Consider the following 18,731-nt stretch of genomic DNA (forward strand, 5'->3'; position numbering starts at 1 on the left):
CACAGGTATGGCTAAGTGATCAGCACAGAGCCATAAAGACAACACATTAAACTCCTTTTGGTACAACTGCCCTAGCGCAGCTCGAGGATATTTTCCCGCATTTATTTCAGACATGTATTAGGTTAAAGACACTTATTACAGCAGATCTATCTGAGATCTGATCTTTATAGATGTTTTACTTATAAAAACCTCCCTAAATAACTGTTTAAAGGGTTGGTTGGTTGTATAGCTCCAAGAGAGACTCGCTCTGTATACCTGATGTTTTACTTAATCAAAGACTACTGAAAAGCTTGGAGGAATGACTGTGTGCTGTGTATGAATGTTTTGAAGAATTGAATGTGGAATTCTTGTGCTGCAACATGACCCAATAAGTGTTTCTTACCTTTGTTTTCCATTGATATACCATCCAAAATAGCAGAAAGAATGAATAGTTTAGAATTGGTTTAATTGCCGTCTATGCTCAATTTCTGCTGTTTCTATATGTTTTCATCTGAATTAGAAATGAATATGAATTCCTTGTGGCTCATATTTCCCCTATTTCACTCATGTTTGACAGTTATCTAGGGATTCTTTACTGCTCCTAGATAGAGCTCATTCACCTTCCCTCTGCTAAGCTGAATGAGAGATTCTTAACTGCCTCTCATTCCTAGCCTTCACTCCATCCTTTAGCTTGAATGATTGTTTCATGTGCAGCTAGCTTGCTCCACATTCCCTCTTGTGACCAAGAAAACGCACCAGCAGTCCTACTCCCTGACTCCACACCCAATGGTTCTAAAAATTTCATGCTATCCCTGCCTCTTTACTTGAAAGCATCATCCATCCCACCAAAACTAAAACAAAACCCCTTGTACTCAATAACTAGCCTAAAATCATCATAAAAAAAAGCTAAAACCTAAAGAGAGAGCCCTCTCTGACTGCTAGTGGGCTAGCACCTGTAGTCCAAAGATTGGTTTGTGGTTACCTTGGCCGTATCCCTCAAGGAGCTAAGGGACAACCTGAGTGATAACATAATGGCGACTCCACTGGGGAACATCCTCGGTTAAATCTCACAAATCAAGTTGGAAAGCTCCACTGGGGAAAAACAATGAATTTTCCAATTGCTTCATATTCCTTAAAACTACAGATGAAGCCTGAATGTCAGCCAGGAAGCCTTTGAAACTGTTCTTGCTTTGCATTCACAGGAGTAAGTAACTGCTGCTTCAGTCAAACTTCGTGCTAGTTTTAAGTTATAGATAGCTATTCCAAAATTTGATCAGTTCCTTGCTAATTCTAAAAAAGCATTCACAGAAAATACCAAAACAAGTTCAGAATCTGGCTCCCAAAAGGAATTCACGGTATACAAGGTCAGATCCAGAACCAAACCCCCCATCTATTCTTGAAAATCCCAATTTAATCCCAAGGAACCTCAGGAAGCTAGAGAAAAGAGAAGATTTTGTTGACTTTAGCCCTAAAACAGTTCAGCCAAGCTGTGTTCCAACCCCTGTCAAGGTTTTATTTCTTTCAACCCCCACTTCCCCTTGTTCATCATCCACCTCTCAAAGCACTCCTCCCACACCCCCATTTACTGCACATACTCCCCTGACCGCTATTGTTACAGCTGTTCCAGCTGTTCCTATTGTTCCACGTATCCCCGTAAACATGGCTAATAGATATGCACCCCTGCAGTTACCTGCTAATCCAGGGTCTATGCCTCAGGATTATCAAACTAAAATGACATACTTTGATGGAACTGGTTCTTTCACAACCCTTCAGCATACAAAGAAGATGCAAGACTATTTTGAGAACTACGAGATATATGACGATAGCATCAGAATGAAGATTTTCGTCCAAAGTTTGACAGGTGATGTTAGAACTTGGTTTAGAGCACTCACAGCCAATTCCATAACAGACCCAGAAGCCTTATACCAATCATTTATCAACAGATGGGAGAAAAAGAAAGACCCCTTGCACATATTATCTGAATATGACACCATCAAAAGAGGCCCTCAAGAATCTGTCTTGGACTATTGTGCAAGATTTAATAATATTTATAATGCAATACCACAGAACTTGAGACCTCCACCCAATCTTGCTTTGTATAAATTCCCTGATGGTTTTGACACTGACATGGCTTATCAGTTAAGGGAAAGAGCCCCTCAAACCCTTGCAGACATGCAAAATGTTGCTGTTAGCGTAGAGGCAAATCTAATTGCCAAAAGAAACAGAGCTAGAACTGAGAGAAGAACCACCTTTAAAGAGGAACCCTCAGCCTTAGACCAAAAGTTGGATGCTATTATCACTGGCATGCACAGGCTGGGAGACAGAGTAGAGAGTGTTGAGAGGAAATCATCATGGGAAGGACAACAACCCAATACCATAAGGAACCCAAATTTCTGGAAAACTCAGAATACAAATGCTGGTAGGTCTAGCCCAGACCATGATGTAAGGCCTCCTTTTCACGAAAATTACGCTGAAGCATCTACATCTAGTGAACAGATGGAAGATACTCACATGAACTTGGTGGATTTGAAGGCTGAGCAACATAATTTCCTAACTCAACAAGACCAAGATGAACATGACCTTAGTCAATTTCAGACTAAGTCTGGTGAATCTTTTGATTTTAAACAAGGCTATGATACTTCTGTGTATGAGGTCCACAAACAATATAAGCTGAGGACAAGAACCATAGATGTGCCTGAAAAGGTTAAGGCAAATGATACCAAGCAGCCGAAGAAGATTAAAGAAAAGGTTGCCTTCATGGAAACTGCTGGTAAAAAAGTCCCTAATCCAAAGGATGTCACCATAGAGGACATAACAGAAATGCAATCTTCTAATGATCAGCCTCTGCCACCTTCTTCCTCCAAAGAGAATTTGAACAGCGTTCCAAAAAGCCCTCCTAAAACTGAAAAACTGCAAGCAATTACTTCCCTTAATGCTGACAAACAAGACCAAACTGCTGATACTCCAATAGAAAAAGGGAAGCCTGCCTCCCAAAATACTAAAACCCAATCTGAAAAATCATTTGACTTAGAGGCATAAATAGGTAAACTCAAGATTTCCATCCCCTTATATGAACTTGCCAAACATGAAGTGTATAGGCAACAAATTCAAAGATCACTTCAAATGCCAGAGGTTAAGGATGATGTGAATGTTCTTGATGATCAGCCTGAACTGCTATTCGGTCCTGAAGTTAATGGAAAATCAACTTATGGATCTGTTCTACCTTTTTATGTCAGTTTACACATACATGACAAAGTCTTGCACAATGCTATGTTTGACTCAGGTGCCTCACACAACCTTATGCCCAAAGCTGTAATGGAAAAACTCAACCTTGACGTCACAAGACCCTACAAAGATCTATTCTCCTTTGACTCAAGTCAAGTCAAGTGTTTAGGCCTTATCAAAGACTTGTGTGTCTCCTTAGTCCAATATCCCAACAAGACTATCCTCATGGATGTGGTGGTTGCTGACATTCCACCAAAGTATGGCATGCTATTATCAAGATCTTGGGGAGAAAAACTCCAAGGATCCCTCCAATTAGACCTCTCTTATGCCACTATATCTGTCTTTGGGCAACCAAAGAGGCTATATAGAGAAACACTGATGAAGTATGTGGTAACTAGTGAGGATAAGCCCCAAAATTTTCCTATACACTTAATCCATTCTGATATGGATTCTTTTATTCTATTTAATGATGAAACAAATACTCTCACTGATGACAAGCCCTTGGCTTTAGAACTGAACACACACACCGATGAAGAATTGGTTGCCCATACTGATGAAATTGTCAAAACAATCAAGGCAACCAGCATACAAGAAAAACCTCCCCAAACAGAAATTTCAAATCTGCCCAATCCTAAAGTGACTGAAACTCTTGATACTAACCACAAGCAAGAAATCACATGGTACTTAGAGTTTGATGGCTCCGTTAACAAGTTAGGAGCAGGGGCAGGTGTTTGGATTCACAATACACATAACAATCATGTAGAAGGTCATGCCTACAGACTAAATTTCAAATGCACCAATAACATGGCAGAGTATGAGGCTCTCCTTTTAGGCCTTAAACTGCTCAAAGCTCTAGGAGCTGCAAAAGTGTCTATTCTAGGTGACCCTGATTTAATCATACAACAAATGAAAGGCAACTTTGTTACCAATGACAATAGAATGAGGGCCTATAGGACTGCTGCTATTAATATACTCAATACATTCACTCAATCCAAGCTTGCCAAGATTTCAAGAGATCATAACATTCATGCACACAGCCTAGCCACTTTTGCTAGTACATGCAAGCTTCCCTTTGAGCCAAATCACCATTTTACTGCTGAGATAAAACATAGGCTTGCTATCCCAAATAATGTTAAAGATTGGCAAGTGTTTGAAAGTAATGCCCAGATTAACAACTTCCTCACTCTTGAGCATGAGTTTTCAAATATTAACATTGACATGGATGCTATGACGGATGAACAACAGCAAACAAATGAAAATCAGCAGGCTGTAACTGCTGTAACAACCAAGCAAATCCTAAACCCAACTATTTTTGACAATGCAAACATAGAAGAGCTGAAACAGATGCATTTGGAGGATATAGTAGAAACAGAGGCTGAGATCGTTGATCTGAAAGATAACTTTCTCCCTGCTGGCCTCACTCCATTAGAAGATATGTTTGATGCAAATGATTTTCCCAAAAAGCCAAAAATACAGCCCCTAAACATTGCTGTAGAAGAACACAACATTGGGACAGAAGACAAGCCCAAAATGATCAAAATATCTCAAACTTTACCACCCGATCAAAAACCCAAATATATTGATTTGTTCAAAGAATTCCAAGATGTATTTGCTTGGAGTTGAGGACTTGAAGTCCTATGACACCTCAGTGATCCAACACACCATCCCCTTAAAACCAAACCAAAAGCCCTTCAAACAAAAACTTAGAAGAATCAATCCCGTACTCCTTCCCTAATTGAAAAGGAAGTGAAAAGGATGTTTGAAGCAGGTATCATAGCACCCATCAGATTCTCTGAATGGGTATCCAATCTTGTTCCCACAAGAAAAAAGATAGGTGAGATTAGGATATGTGTAGACCTAAGAAATTTAAACCAAGTCTCCCTAAAAGACCACTACCCCTTGCCAAAAATGGACCACATCCTACAAAGAGTAATGGGGTCATCCAGAATCTCTTTGCTAGATGGCTTTTCAGGTTTTAATCAAATACTGGTACACCCGGATGACCAAGACAAGACAGCCTTTACCACATCGTGGGGAACATTTAAGTATGTGAAGATGCCTTTCGGACTTAAAAACGTTGGTGCTACTTTTCAAAGGGCAATGGATATTGCATTTGCCAAGGAAATACATGATTTCCTAGTTGTCTACCTTGATGACTTAACCCCTTTCTCCAAATCTGATCAAGAGCACCTAAAACATTTGAGGCAAATATTCATGACATGTAGGAAATATGGCATTTCCTTGAACCCTAAGAAATCCCTCTTTGGCCTTGAAGAAGGCAAACTCCTTGGCCATATCATCTCAAAAGACGGTATTAGAATAGATCTGGAAAGGATCCAAGCCATCCTCCAAATCCCATATCCAAGAAGCATAAAAGAATTGCAAGCATTCCTTGGAAAAATCAACTTCTTAAGAAGATTTATTTGAAACCTAGCCGAGCTGATAAGACTGTTAAGCAACATGTTAAAAAAGGATGCTAAGGTAAAATGGTCTCTTGAGACCAGGCAAGCCTTTGAGAGTATCAAAACTGCCTTAACCCAAGCCCCTGTCCTCACCAGTCCGCAATTTGACAAAGATTTCATCATATTTTCATTTGCATCTGAGCACACCATAGCTGCTGTCCTTTTGCAAAAGGATGATCAGGGAGCTGAAAAGCCAATTGCATTTTTCAGCCGAGCCTTAAGAGATGCACCTTTGAAATACCAAATCATGGAGAAGTAGGCCTATGCCCTTGTTAAAGCAATCAAAGATTTCTGAATTTACATTTTGTATTCACATGTGATTGCCTATGTCCCAAATGCTGTTGTAAAAGACATATTAACCCAAGAGGGGCTAGAAGGCAAAAGTGGCAAATGGATTGCTAACATCCTTGAGTATGACATAGAAATTAAACCAACCAAGCTAATAAAGGGACAAGGTTTAGCCAAACTGATGTCCGAAACAAACTTTCAAGCCTTAGACATCAACCAACTGGACAATGAACAGGAGCTGGCGACTCCACAGATCAGTGAAACCTTTTTGCAATCCCCATGGTATGCTGATATATGCTTTGTATTGTTAAACCTGTTTGCTCCCCCACGATTGTCCAGAACCAAGAAAAGATTTTAAAAAATGAAGGCTTCAAAGTTTTGTGTCATAGATGGTGCTTTATTTTGGAAAAATCATGAAGGTATATTGCTTAATTGTTTAACCATGAGTGAAACTAACAATGTCATTGTTACACTAAAATTTGTCACCATGACTATTTGCAGTTAGTATGGCTCCATCAACTGTCATACTATCCTCCTTGGCAAGTCTTATACCTCTGCTCTTCATGTCAAACTCCAAGAAAGAGAGAAAGTCTTTAAAAATCTATATAACTCTGGGTACACAGTTTCTCTTAGCCTTACCTGCGTGTACGCACCTCAAGTTCACAATACCTACGTACTTGTACGCTCTGTCTGTAAAGGGGTGGGTGCGTACCCCTGTAAAGGTCAAAAGGCGCGAGTTTTACTTCAAAAAAGTTACTTGTGGTCGATTCTAGAGCATTCTAGAAGTTTGTTTGACGTGTATTGAGCGCCTCCAGATGGTTCATGTATCCCTATGAAAGAGGAACTTATCCCATCAAGAGGGGAGCTATCCCACTCAAAGAGGGGCTTATCCCATTGGTGGTGGACCTGATTAACTTCCTCCAAAGCACTATAAATACAGGTATTGGGTCGGAGGGAGGGGAGGTTGAAAGCTGAACATTCCTAAGGGTAGATGCTGCTGGAATTAGGACTCCCTTATAGAGCTTGAGAGGAGAGATTCCCATCCTTTCTTAGCTTCATTTGGAAGTGGGTGAGCTGATAAAAGTAAAGGAGAACTCTTGCTGGACCCTGGGAGGGACCTGCACAACACCAAGGCACAGGTTGTAATGGTTTCTTTTGTTTCCACTTAATACAATTAAGCTCATTTTTCTCAACAGGTTGTTATACATGATTTGTTTCATATACTCCTTGGTCTGTATGATGAATATGTTTTATTTTATGAGTTATTCAGGTGCTATGTAATCGTTTGCTTGTTAGTGAATGCAGGTTTCGAAGAGAAGGAGGAGCTCATCCGGATCGGCGAGGCTGGACTGCTACAAAGCGTTGGACTAAAGGTATGTTATAAACACCTGATTACTTGTATTCTAAATGCATATTTAGGGAAAGATAGTGTTTAATTGTCTTGTTTGTCACTAGAAAGCCTTAGCTTCTAGGGAGGTCGGTTTTGTCCGCAAAATTGACTCTTTCCGCATGACAAAATGGCGACCATACTGGGGACTCCATGGATTTGATTGATTTGTCTTTTGATTGATACTTTGATTTGAGAAAAGTCGTTTTCTTTCTGGTTTTTGACTGATTGACTGTGAATTTGGGTGGAATAGCTTAGGGTTATGTTAGATTTTACTTTTCTTGGTTTTGCTAGAAGTACGGAGCCTCTGCGTTAAGCACAGTGCGTACTTGTACGCACTGCAGCTTTGTACACAGAGCGTACACGCACCTGTGCAAACAGGCTGCCTGCGTACCCTGTCAAAAGTTGAGAAAATTTCAATTTTTTCTTTTTGCCTCTTAGATTTTGGTTTTAATTTGTTTTTGCTGCCCAGATCCACTGGTTACCTGTCAGAAGTCTTCATCTAAGCTTGTTTCATTAGTATCAAGGGTTTTAGTGAAATTCATAGAAGTTCTAGCCTTAGGGTTTGATTTTTGCATTGGTCCTGTAGTGACTTTGGCTTTAGGTGTTGTAAAACCTTGGATCTCCCTGGTCTTTTCAGTCTTCTTAGGAGTCGGACCTTTCATAAAATCCACCTGTGTGAGAAACCTACCTTTGTGTTGTCTCTTTGCGGAATTTCGAGAAAGCCTGTTGGTTAAAGTTGTGAATTTCATTCTTAAGAAAAAGAACAAAAGTTTTGATTTTTGTTTTTGACTGGTTTATGATTCTGCATGAACGAGTTCTTGGTTGAATTGTAACTGAGTAAAACATCCTGGAATTATACTTTGTAGGCTTTTGCCTCATTAGATTTACTTTTAGGTGAATTTCTCTTAGATTTGCTTTTGGGTGAAATTGAGTTGATTTGATTGTCATAGATTTTTTAAACTTGATTTTTGTTAAAATAGTTTTACATGCTTTGTTAATATAGGGAAAAATACAAAAAATCTCTTTTGAAGAAAAGTTTGTTTTAGTAGCATTTGAAGTCTTTGAAAAGAAAAAGGAATTTTCGTGAAATAATTAGTGGTCATGTGTTGTATGCTTTGGAAAAGATAAAGAGTTTGTTTCTTTGATTTTCATTGCCAAGAAAGTTGTCTTTATATCAATTTTGCATTCTCCAACTCTCTTAGCTAGGGAATTCATTGAAAAAGAAAAAATAGTTTAAATCATCCTAGGTGCATTTTTTTAGTGGATTTGAGTCAAGTCTACACACCATCAGTTTCATCTCCACTACCTTTTGTCCTAAAGAAAAGCCATAAAAAATTAACGCTTAAAGTAAAATTTACTTAATAACTTTTTATTTACTAGGGCTCTGAAACACCAACATAGATCAGGCTAGTGTCTTGGAGTAGGAGAGTAATTAACTCTCCAAGACAGCAAAACCAAACAAGTAGCTCATCTTGTGGTAGGATAAATCCAGCTGTTACATTTATGCTCTGGGAAATCTCCTCTTAAAGGAGAAGCACGAGACCGTGTCCGAACCAGTGAGGGGATCAATCCTCCTTCATTGGGAAAGACGCCAGATACGCACGTACTACAAACGGTAAACCTCGGATTATTGTCGAGGAGCCTGGGGTCACTTGTCGGTAAACCTTGGATTATTGTCAAGGAGCCGGCAAGGGGATTGAGCTTGTTACTCTACCCTTGCGTGCTATCGGGTCGTAGACTGTTCCGCCAGGTGTATTTGTTGTTGTTGGTGACCTTAGTGACCATTATCTTTAGGGTTCTACCCAAGGTGACGGTGGAGGGAAGATCCCACTGTACCTGGAGCAGACGTCGGCTAGACTCACTTGGATTTTCCGGGGGGTTCACTTCACTCGAGACGGTTAAAGTGGAGGAACTTGTGCCGGTCTATTCATTAAGCAGGTTGCCGGGGTAACTGTTCCACACGCCACTTCTGTACTGAATTCGACGATGTTGGGCTTCATCACCAATTAGTGTTTTCAGTCCGGAAGGCTACTGTTTGTGTATGGTTTGACGCCCTAGATTCTTTAGGCGTGTGTTTCGAATTTGTTTGGTTCTTTAGAGACTTTAGGCGGTTTGCTTTGAGATTTTACTTTGTTTGCGTGTGCAGTAGTTAAAAGTTTTTAACTGTGGCTGAATTACTGAGACAGTCCCGTAGACTTCGGGGCCAGTCACCTGAGATTGTAACCGTGGCCGATTTGTTGAGGAAGTCCCGTAGACTTCGGGGCCAACCTCCTGAAGACGTCCCGAGTCATTACGAAGGTTTGAAAGTCCTTGTAACTCCTAGTGGCAGTAAAGTAGGTTCACCTGAAGAAGGAGAGTCGTCATTGGTAGTCCATCTAGATTACCAAGGTCTAGAAACAGGTTATAATCCCGAAGCTATTGCAGTTTCCGAGCTTGCTGGTAGTTTTTCATCTACTAGTGATATAGGCGAAGAACCTGAGATATCTGAACCTGTTACTCCAACTTCTAGTGCTCCTGATTCACCTAGGGTAGAAAGAGTCATCACCGAAAATCTTCCTTCTGGTTTGATAGCTATTGAAGAACTTGCTCCAGAAGAAGAAATAGGTGTCCCTATCCCTGAAGATCAACCTACTATTGATCTAAGGGAGCGTGAATCCATTTTTTACAGTCCACCTAGAAGTACTACTTGGTATCTTTCGTTAACTAATTATTTGGACAACTCAGGGTCAAGTTTTTCTCCACCTCGTACTCCTTATCCACCTGGAGGTATTTATACTCCTGTAAATATGTCTAGTCAGTCGTCTATGTTTACTCAATCTCCTGAATCTTTCTTGTACGGCGGTCCTTTTGTTCCCTCTGGGTATCAGTCACTTTCTGGTACTTTTGCGGGAGCATCTCCTCAACCCATTGAACATGGGTTATTAACTGGAAACAATGGTAATAAACCGTTGGGTGTAGGAGACATTTACATGATGTCAGGTTCAATTCCCAGTTCTCAACCTCAAGGTGGCCAGTTACCGCCTGGGGGGCAGCCTCAATTAACGCCTGGGGGGCAACCTAAAGGTACACAAATTGCGTCTGGGGGGCAACCTCAAGGACAGTATGTACCCGTGGTGCAATACATTCCTCAAGGTCAACCCCAGCCTCAATATGTACCCCAAGGTCAACCTCAGTATCAATTTATACCTCAAGGTCAACCCCAGTATCAGTACTTACCTCAAGGGTATCTACCCCAAGGTCAGTACTCGAGTCAAGGTTATCAACCACCCCAAGGTCAATCTTATGTTCAAGGTACGGGAAATGTACCTTTCAATTATCAATCATACCCTCAATCCGGTTATGGATCTCAATATCCTCAACCTGTCATGGGTCAATACCCCGGAATGAACATAGTGTGGGATCCATCACAAGTTCAACAGGTATTGCAGCCAAGTGTACATTTGTCATCTCAAATTGGACAACCCTTAGTTTCTGGTTCACCCCAGCAACCAGTCCAGTCTAATGTTCAAACTTCTGTACCTTCGGTAGTTTCTCAGTCTGGGCCTATTGCCCCTAGTACTCCATCTCAAACGACTGCTGCGACTACCGCAACATCTGTTCAATCTACCACACTTACTTCTAGAGTATCGACAACTCCGGTTTCTACTGCCTCTGTAACTACTCCTCAGACATCTTTACCATTGTCTGGATCCACGATTCAAACTACGGTTCAGATGCCTGTAGGAAAACCTGGTTTAAGTACGGTTGTCACTAGTCAACCACAATTCACTTATCAACCGTACCAGGGGCAGTACCAATACGGGCCTGCTGTCCAGCAGCCAGTTTACCAGTATCAACAGTATCCTGGGTACACTTATCAACAACCTCAACAACCCCAGTACGGTCCAGTTAATCCTGGTTTTCCAGGAGGATACAATATCCCGAATGCGATTCCTATTCCAAGTTATCCCGGATATCCTCCTCCTGGGACTGGTCTTGTGACCCAGAGCTTTAGGGATCCTAATCGGCAATTACCGTTTATCGCAACTTTGGATTTACCAGACTTGTCGCGCCTAACGAACGATCCAATAAATTATCTTCCGTTTTGGCCGCCAATGCCAAATAAGTTGCCCAGTGACATACCCAAGTTCGAAGGTAAGTCTGGAGAGGACCCGTCGAATCATGTGATGACTTACCACCTCTGGTGTGCCTCTAATTCCATCTCGGATGATTCGATCCGCTTACGTCTTTTCCAGCGTACTCTCATTGGTCTTGTGGCCAAGTGGTACATTGAGTTACCACAGGCCTATTTTTATAATTTTAGCCAGTTAGCTACCTCGTTCTTAACTCATTTTCAGTTGCCGATCAGATATGATAATGGCACGGAGTTACTAACTTCATTAAAACAATCGACGTCCACTTATATATCCGATCATATTCATGAATGGAGACGTCGAAGGCGATTAGTGAAAGTTTTTATCCCGGACCAAATCTTAGCTGAATGGTTTGTTAAATCATTATTACCGAAGATTACTGAAGACGTAGCTAAGGCCGGAGTAGTTACTGAGGAGCAAGTGATTGCTCAACTGCAGTACCTTGACTTAGTTTATACTCAGTCAGGTACGTTACACGAAAAGATCCCAGATCTTCCTAAGTCGAATCAAATCGCTGCTGCTCCTTCGGGGTCTCATGCCGCTGATGGCATGATTGGTACGGTAAATACTAAAAGCAAGAAGAAATCCTCAAAGAATTCTTCTCCTATTATAAGCTTACCAGACTCCCCGACAGGAGAATCGTCTGCTAAAGTTTCCGCTGATATTCACGCTGTAGAGTCATCTACAGCTAAATCAAAATCCGGTGGGAAAAAGAAAGGTAAGAAGAAGAATAAAGCAGACAAAGCTCCAAAGGAGAAAACTAAAAAGTCGGAAACCAATGAAGAAAAGCGCAAACCTCGATATCCTTGTCTTATTTGTGAAGAGGATCATTTTACAAGAGATTGCCCTCATCGGGCCGAGGTTGTGAAAATCGTCAAGGGTTCCCCAACTCCTGCTGTTTTGAAAGATCCATTTCCAAAGCAGGAGAGTAAGATGATAGGTTCCTCCTCGAGTGCCAGTGAAGAACCCATATTAATGATGTCTCATGTAAGGATTGTGACTCGATCGCAAGATTATGGTAGTAAAAGTCCTGTTGATGGCAAAGAAGCAGAATCTTCTCATTCTAATCCATCAACCTCAGCTCCCAGTTCCGATCCACTACAGATCGAGAAGCCTAACCCGGACTTAGTAATCAAACCACCCGCCAAGGGTGTACTTCGAAGGTTTGCTTTTAATCCACATGCGAGAGCGGCCCAGAATTACAACATTTTTGAGGATTTAGTTGTTTCACCCTCAGCAATGTCGGCTTTGGAAGTGCTGCAATCATGCCCAGCACAACGCAAATTACTTTTGTCGGCTATAGGAGCTGTTGATGTTCAGGACCCGAACCTAATAATCTTTGATCTAGAAAATAGTACACCGCGTTTACCTCATCAAATGGCTTTCCAGATTCCAGTGATAGTAAAAAACAGGCCTATTTATCGGACTGTAATTGATGAGGGGGCTTCCACGTGTATTATGTCGATACAGTGCTGGAGATCGCTTGGTTCTCCTTCACTAAATCAATCCCCGACCATTCTTAAGGCCTTTGATGGCCGTGGGTTCCATCCGTTTGGCATTCTACAGGATTTGCCTATAGGGGTTGAAGGAAAAACCGTTAGTCTGGATGTGGAGGTGGTTGATGCCCCTCTAGACTACAACCTTCTTTTGGGTCGAAGTTGGTCTTACGCTATGACAGCGGTCGTTTCATCGGTCTTCAGAGTAATAAAGTTTCCATATAATGGCAAGATCGTAACCATAGACCAGCTGGCTTACTTTTCATCCGACCCAGCCTCTTCAGAGAGTATCCAGCATGTCGGTAAAATGACTATCCCTTATAAGGATGTTGGAGTAGGATTAGTTAAAGATGCCGGTTTACTGGGAACTTTTCCTTTTCCTCCAATCAACGCCGTATCTTCATTTGCATCTATTCATATGATTACTTCAGACACTATTGTTTATGACGATCCTTGGATCATTCCTTCTGAATATGGGATATACTCATTTGGTGATGCAATGCCTTTGAGTCCATATGAAATTGCCAATGAAGCCGTGCAGTCTTTTACCGACCCGAGTTCAACCAAAATCGGCCAAATGAATGTGGTCCGTGAGGAATCACTTTTCACCTCAACCTCAGAGTTAATAACGTTTCCCAAAGTTGTGTCATCTGACGAACAACTTTGTGAAGTCCTGTGTGTAGACGATTTACCATGGGAAGATCTCCATCATAGATCTTCATTTTTACCTGAGGATGATCGTTTTGAAAACGATTTCTCATCAATCTTTACAGTTGAATATGTCAAAGAAGCTCAGAGTCCAATGAAACATCATGATTCAAAGCTGAATTTGGGAAACATTTCTCGCACTATTCCCATTGACATTTCAGTCAAGCTCGGAATTCTTGAGCACATTCATATAGGTGCCTCGTGTTCAGATGACGAAATTCAAACATACAAGGCCCTATTTCAAGAATTCTGCGACGTGTTTTCCTGGTCCTATGAGGAAATGCCAGGAATTGATCCCGCGATTGTTGTCCATGAGATCAAGACTTACCCGGACGCTAAACCCGTCCAGCAATTTTTGCGTCAGATTCACCCACGAAAAGCGGCTGCAATTAAAGCAGAAGTTGAGAAGCTGTTGAAAGCAGGTTTCATTTATCCGATCCCGTTAACGGATTGGGTATCGAATATTGTTCCGGTTAACAAAAAACAGGGAATAATAAGAATATGTATCGACTATAGGGATATTAATCGTGCTTGTCCCAAGGACAACTACACAACACCCTATATCGATCAAATAATTGATGATTGTGCCGGCAGTGAACTATTTTCCTTTATGGACGGTTTTTCCGGTTACAACCAAATCAATATTCTACCTGCCGATCAGCCAAAAACGGCTTTCATTTGTCCATGGGGGACATTTTCTTACTGCAAATTACCTTTTGGACTTAAGAATGCCGGAGCCACTTTTCAAAGGGCGATGTCTTATGCGTTTCATGACATCAAACACATTGTGCAACCGTATCTCGATGATTTGCCCGCTCACTCCTTACATCGAGCTGATCACCTTGTCCATTTACGAGCAATCTTCATGAGGTGTAGGCATTATTGTATACGGTTGAACCCACACAAATGTGTCTTCTGTATAGAAGTGGGACGATTGCTGGGATTTGTCGTTTCAAAAGCCGGCATTCGCGTCGATCCCTCGAAGGTAGAAGCTATCATCAAATTGATTCCTCCTTCGAGTCTTCGCCAACTCCAAAGTTTTCAGGGGAAAGCAAACTTTTTACGCCGATTCATTCCTAACTACGCCGAGATTACAAAGGGTTTTACCCGGTTGTTGAAACAGAACGCTCAATTCTCTTGGGATGAGATAGCTCAGAAATCTTTTGATGCACTCAAGCACGCGTTAACCCATGCACCGTTGCTGCATTCTCCCAACTACAACCAGGATTACTTTTTGTACCTCACCGCCGCTCATTCCACCATTGGAATGGTCTTAGTACAGGAAGATGAATTCGAAATAGAACATGTGATATATTACCTTAGTCGGACCTGAAATCCAACTGAGCTCAAATATTCACATGTGGAGAAATTGGCATTGGCAGCCGTTCAAGCTGTCCAACGTTTTTGTCACTACATTCTACTCTGTAAAACTATAGTTATTTCGGATTGCAACCCTATGATCTACATTTTGACTAAACAATTGCTAGGGGGCAAGTACTCTAAATGGATCGTTATCCTGCAAGAGTTCGACTTGGAGTTTGAAAAATCTAAGTCTAAGAAATCTTTAGTTTTTGCCGAGTTAATGTGTGACTTCCCGCGTGCTGACACAGAAACTGTGGCAGAGGAACCCATTGCGGACGAATCTTTGTTTCTCATCGGCACTTTAGATCCGTGGTATGGAGATATAATTGTTTATCTCCAGACCCAATCCTTTCGGCCCGAAGTTTCAAAGTCGGAACGTCGAAAAATTCGATTCCAGTCCCAACAGTACAAAATTATTGGAGATACTCTTTATCGTTGTGGGGCGGACTTGGTTTTTCGCCATTGCTTAACCCACGAGGAAGCTGAAAGGGTTCTGAATGACTGTCACTCTGGAGCGTGTGGCGGTCATATCTCTGGGTATGCCACAACCCAAAAGATATTGCGCGTTGGCTACTTCTGGCCGTCCTTATTTAAAGACTGTATTATTGCGGTCCGGAAATGCCACAACTGTCAAGTGTTTGATCGCAAGATGCGTGCTCCACCTGCTCCTCTCCACCCTATAATTGCCGTTGGTCCTTTTGCCAAATGGGGTATCGATTTTATTACATGTAACACTCACTCGGCCGGGGGGCATGCGTATATCATCCTTGCGGTTGATTATTTTACTAAGTGGGCCGAGGCGATGCCTACATTCGAGGCAGACGGCAAGACAGCTGAAATTTTTGTATTCAATCACATTATTGCTAGGTTTGGTGTCCCACAAGTGATAATCACTGACCATGGGCGCCATTTTCGAAACGTTATGATGACAGAACTTACAGGCCAGCTTGGTTTGCGTCACGATAGCTCAACTCCTTATTATCCACAAGCGAACGGTCTGGTTGAGTCCATCAACAAAGTTTTAGTTATCATGATCCGACGAATCATTGGTATTCATCGATCGAATTGGCACAACATGTTATTTTCCGCGCTTTGGGCATACCGAACCTCAATGAAAACATCAACAAGGTTCACTCCTTTCCAACTAGTTTATGGTTTGGAAGCTGTGCTGCCCATTGAATGCGAAATCCCGTCACTTCAAATGGCTGTCGAATTACTTCCAGCTACTTTCGAAGAGGAGAAGCGTTTATTATACTTAGCTCAATTAGATGAGACTCGACGTGATGCTGCATTAGCGATCGAGACTGATGCAAAACGTATGAAAGCTCAGTATGATCGAAATGTGACCCCTCGAAATTTTTCGGAAGGAGACCTAGTGCTATTATATGATCAAGCTAAGGATAAATTAGGTGCTGGAAAATTCGTTCCTATGTGGCATGGGCCCTACATTGTCAAGCGAAAGCTAGCAAAAGGGGCCTATGAGCTGGTAGATTTTGACGGGGACTCTTTGGGTAAACCCAGAAATGGACTTTACTTAAAGAGGTATTATGCTTAAATGATGGGTATGGATATTTTAGTTAGGTTAGGTTTTTCTTTCTAGCTGGTGTGTTTGTTAGTTTAGACAGTGTGCTTAGCTTAGAAAGTGTGTTTTTCGTCGTTATTCTGCTTATCTTGGTTTTACGCTTGATGTTTGCAGATGTCGATGCCTCTCCAAACATACATTGGATTTGCTAATGGTGCTTGTCGTAGTACACGGAATATCTCCTTCGCAGCTTGGGTTATTTATTCGCCCTCTGACGAGTTAGTTTCTATGCATGGGGTGAGCCTCGGTCAAACAACAAACAACATTGCAGAATACAGTGCAGTGATTGAATTATTGTCTGAATCTATTTCATTTGGGATTCAGAGTTTGATAGTGAGGTTAGATTCTGAACTCGTTGTATTACAGCTTAATAGAGTGTATGCCATTAGAAATCCAGTGTTATTAAGGTTATTTTTGAGAGTGCGTCTCTTGGAACGTGAATTTGATTACATTGAATATCAGCATATTCCAAGGTCTTTAAATACATTAGCAGATGCAATTGCTTCTCGAATGTTAGATAGACATTTGCGATAATCATACATGTAAATTTAAAAACATTTAATCACACATGTTTAACAAGATAAGCCGGTAATAATGATATATATAGATAGGAGTGTGTCAAAAAATACATCGTCTTCGATCATAGGTTGAAAAACACCTTATGATCGGCAAAAATGATAAGTACAAAAAACCAAAATGTCACATGTGTCTACAAAAAACGACCATCCAATCACTGGTGATGCTCTCTATACGACACCACTGCACGCGCCACCCTACACAAGAACCTCCTAAAAGGTCCTGGGACTGCGACTACGTAGCGCTGAAGTCTGATAGGAATATCGTCTATAGTAGTCTCTGGTATATCTGCCGTAAGACGCTCTAGGTCTTGTTCCAACTCAGCTAAGGTCTCTGCGGCCGCGTCCTGTGGGGCCGGTGCCGGTGCAACTGGTTGTCTCCTCTCGAAAGGCCGGAGATTGGCTGGACGACGTGGGCCTACATCTGCATTTTGAAAATTGTTACTGTCAGTTTTGAGACGATATAAAAACAAAAAAAAATAGATAAACTAAAAACTTGTGAAAAATGAAGTACCTGTGTCATCCCACTGTTCTCCCGGTGGAAGAACCATGTCCTGATATCCACGAAAATCAACTCCGGCATAAGGAAAATCCTGTATCGAGAAGATCTGGTCCTCCAACCAGTGAAAATACTCCGGTCTAAATCAGACAACCTCCGTGCCCTCGTCAGGATGACGGGCCATAACCGCAACCCATCGCGTCAATTTGGGCTCTCGGGGATGCCCAGCCTCAACAGTGAGATGCTGTGGGATCAGCATCGGAACCCTCTCTAAAGCAAAATTGACAACTAAAGCCCCATAACCAAAGGTCTTCAGCTGTCCGTTTTTGGTTTTAGTCAGTTGGCTTTTTAAGTTAGCCAACACAGCATCACACCAGTTGAAAATGGCGCCCCGATAGCAATCAATCACCATCCACATCTGGGATCCAGTGGCAATGTGCAAAGCGGCAGCCCCGCAAAGTCTGGTAACTGTAAAAGCAATGACCATAAGTTCAAGGCGGGATATAGTTTTGATCTCTATCCCCTTCTCCTGATTCTGCGTGTTGCACCACTCTAGTCGGAGACTAGCAATGGACTGGCCACCCGGCCTAGTCTCAGACAGAGTCAATTGTTCGCCCCTTTTGGGCAAACCAGTGAGAAAATAAATATATGAGGGCTCTATCTCGAGCTGGTGCCCTCCAATGTAAAAGCACTGGTCCTGGACGTTCCATCTCTCTACCAGCCACTCTAGAAAGCGCACCTGGGCCCTCATGCCAGGTATGGCCTAGTATTTATAGAGGCCACATGCCTTCAAAGCATCAATGGAAGGTTGATGATTAATGGCGGCCAAATTGACATCTTCGTGCTCTCTCTCGCGCCAATCAAGCATGGTGGGCAATCTACACACCAAAAAACATCTGTTAGAATCAATGAAATCAAAAATTTTGGTCCATTTTTGAAGGAATTAGGGTTTGAAAACGCGTTTTGCGGGGTACGCACCCCGCCTTTAGGAACAGGGCGTGCGTACGCAGGTTCCCTTAAGGCAAGGTGCGT

Source organism: Pinus tabuliformis, chromosome X, assembly GCF_031772625.1.
Source record: "Pinus tabuliformis cultivar Carrire ecotype Pingquan chromosome X, CPIR1, whole genome shotgun sequence".
In the NCBI taxonomy this organism is placed as follows: Eukaryota; Viridiplantae; Streptophyta; class Pinopsida; order Pinales; family Pinaceae; genus Pinus; species Pinus tabuliformis.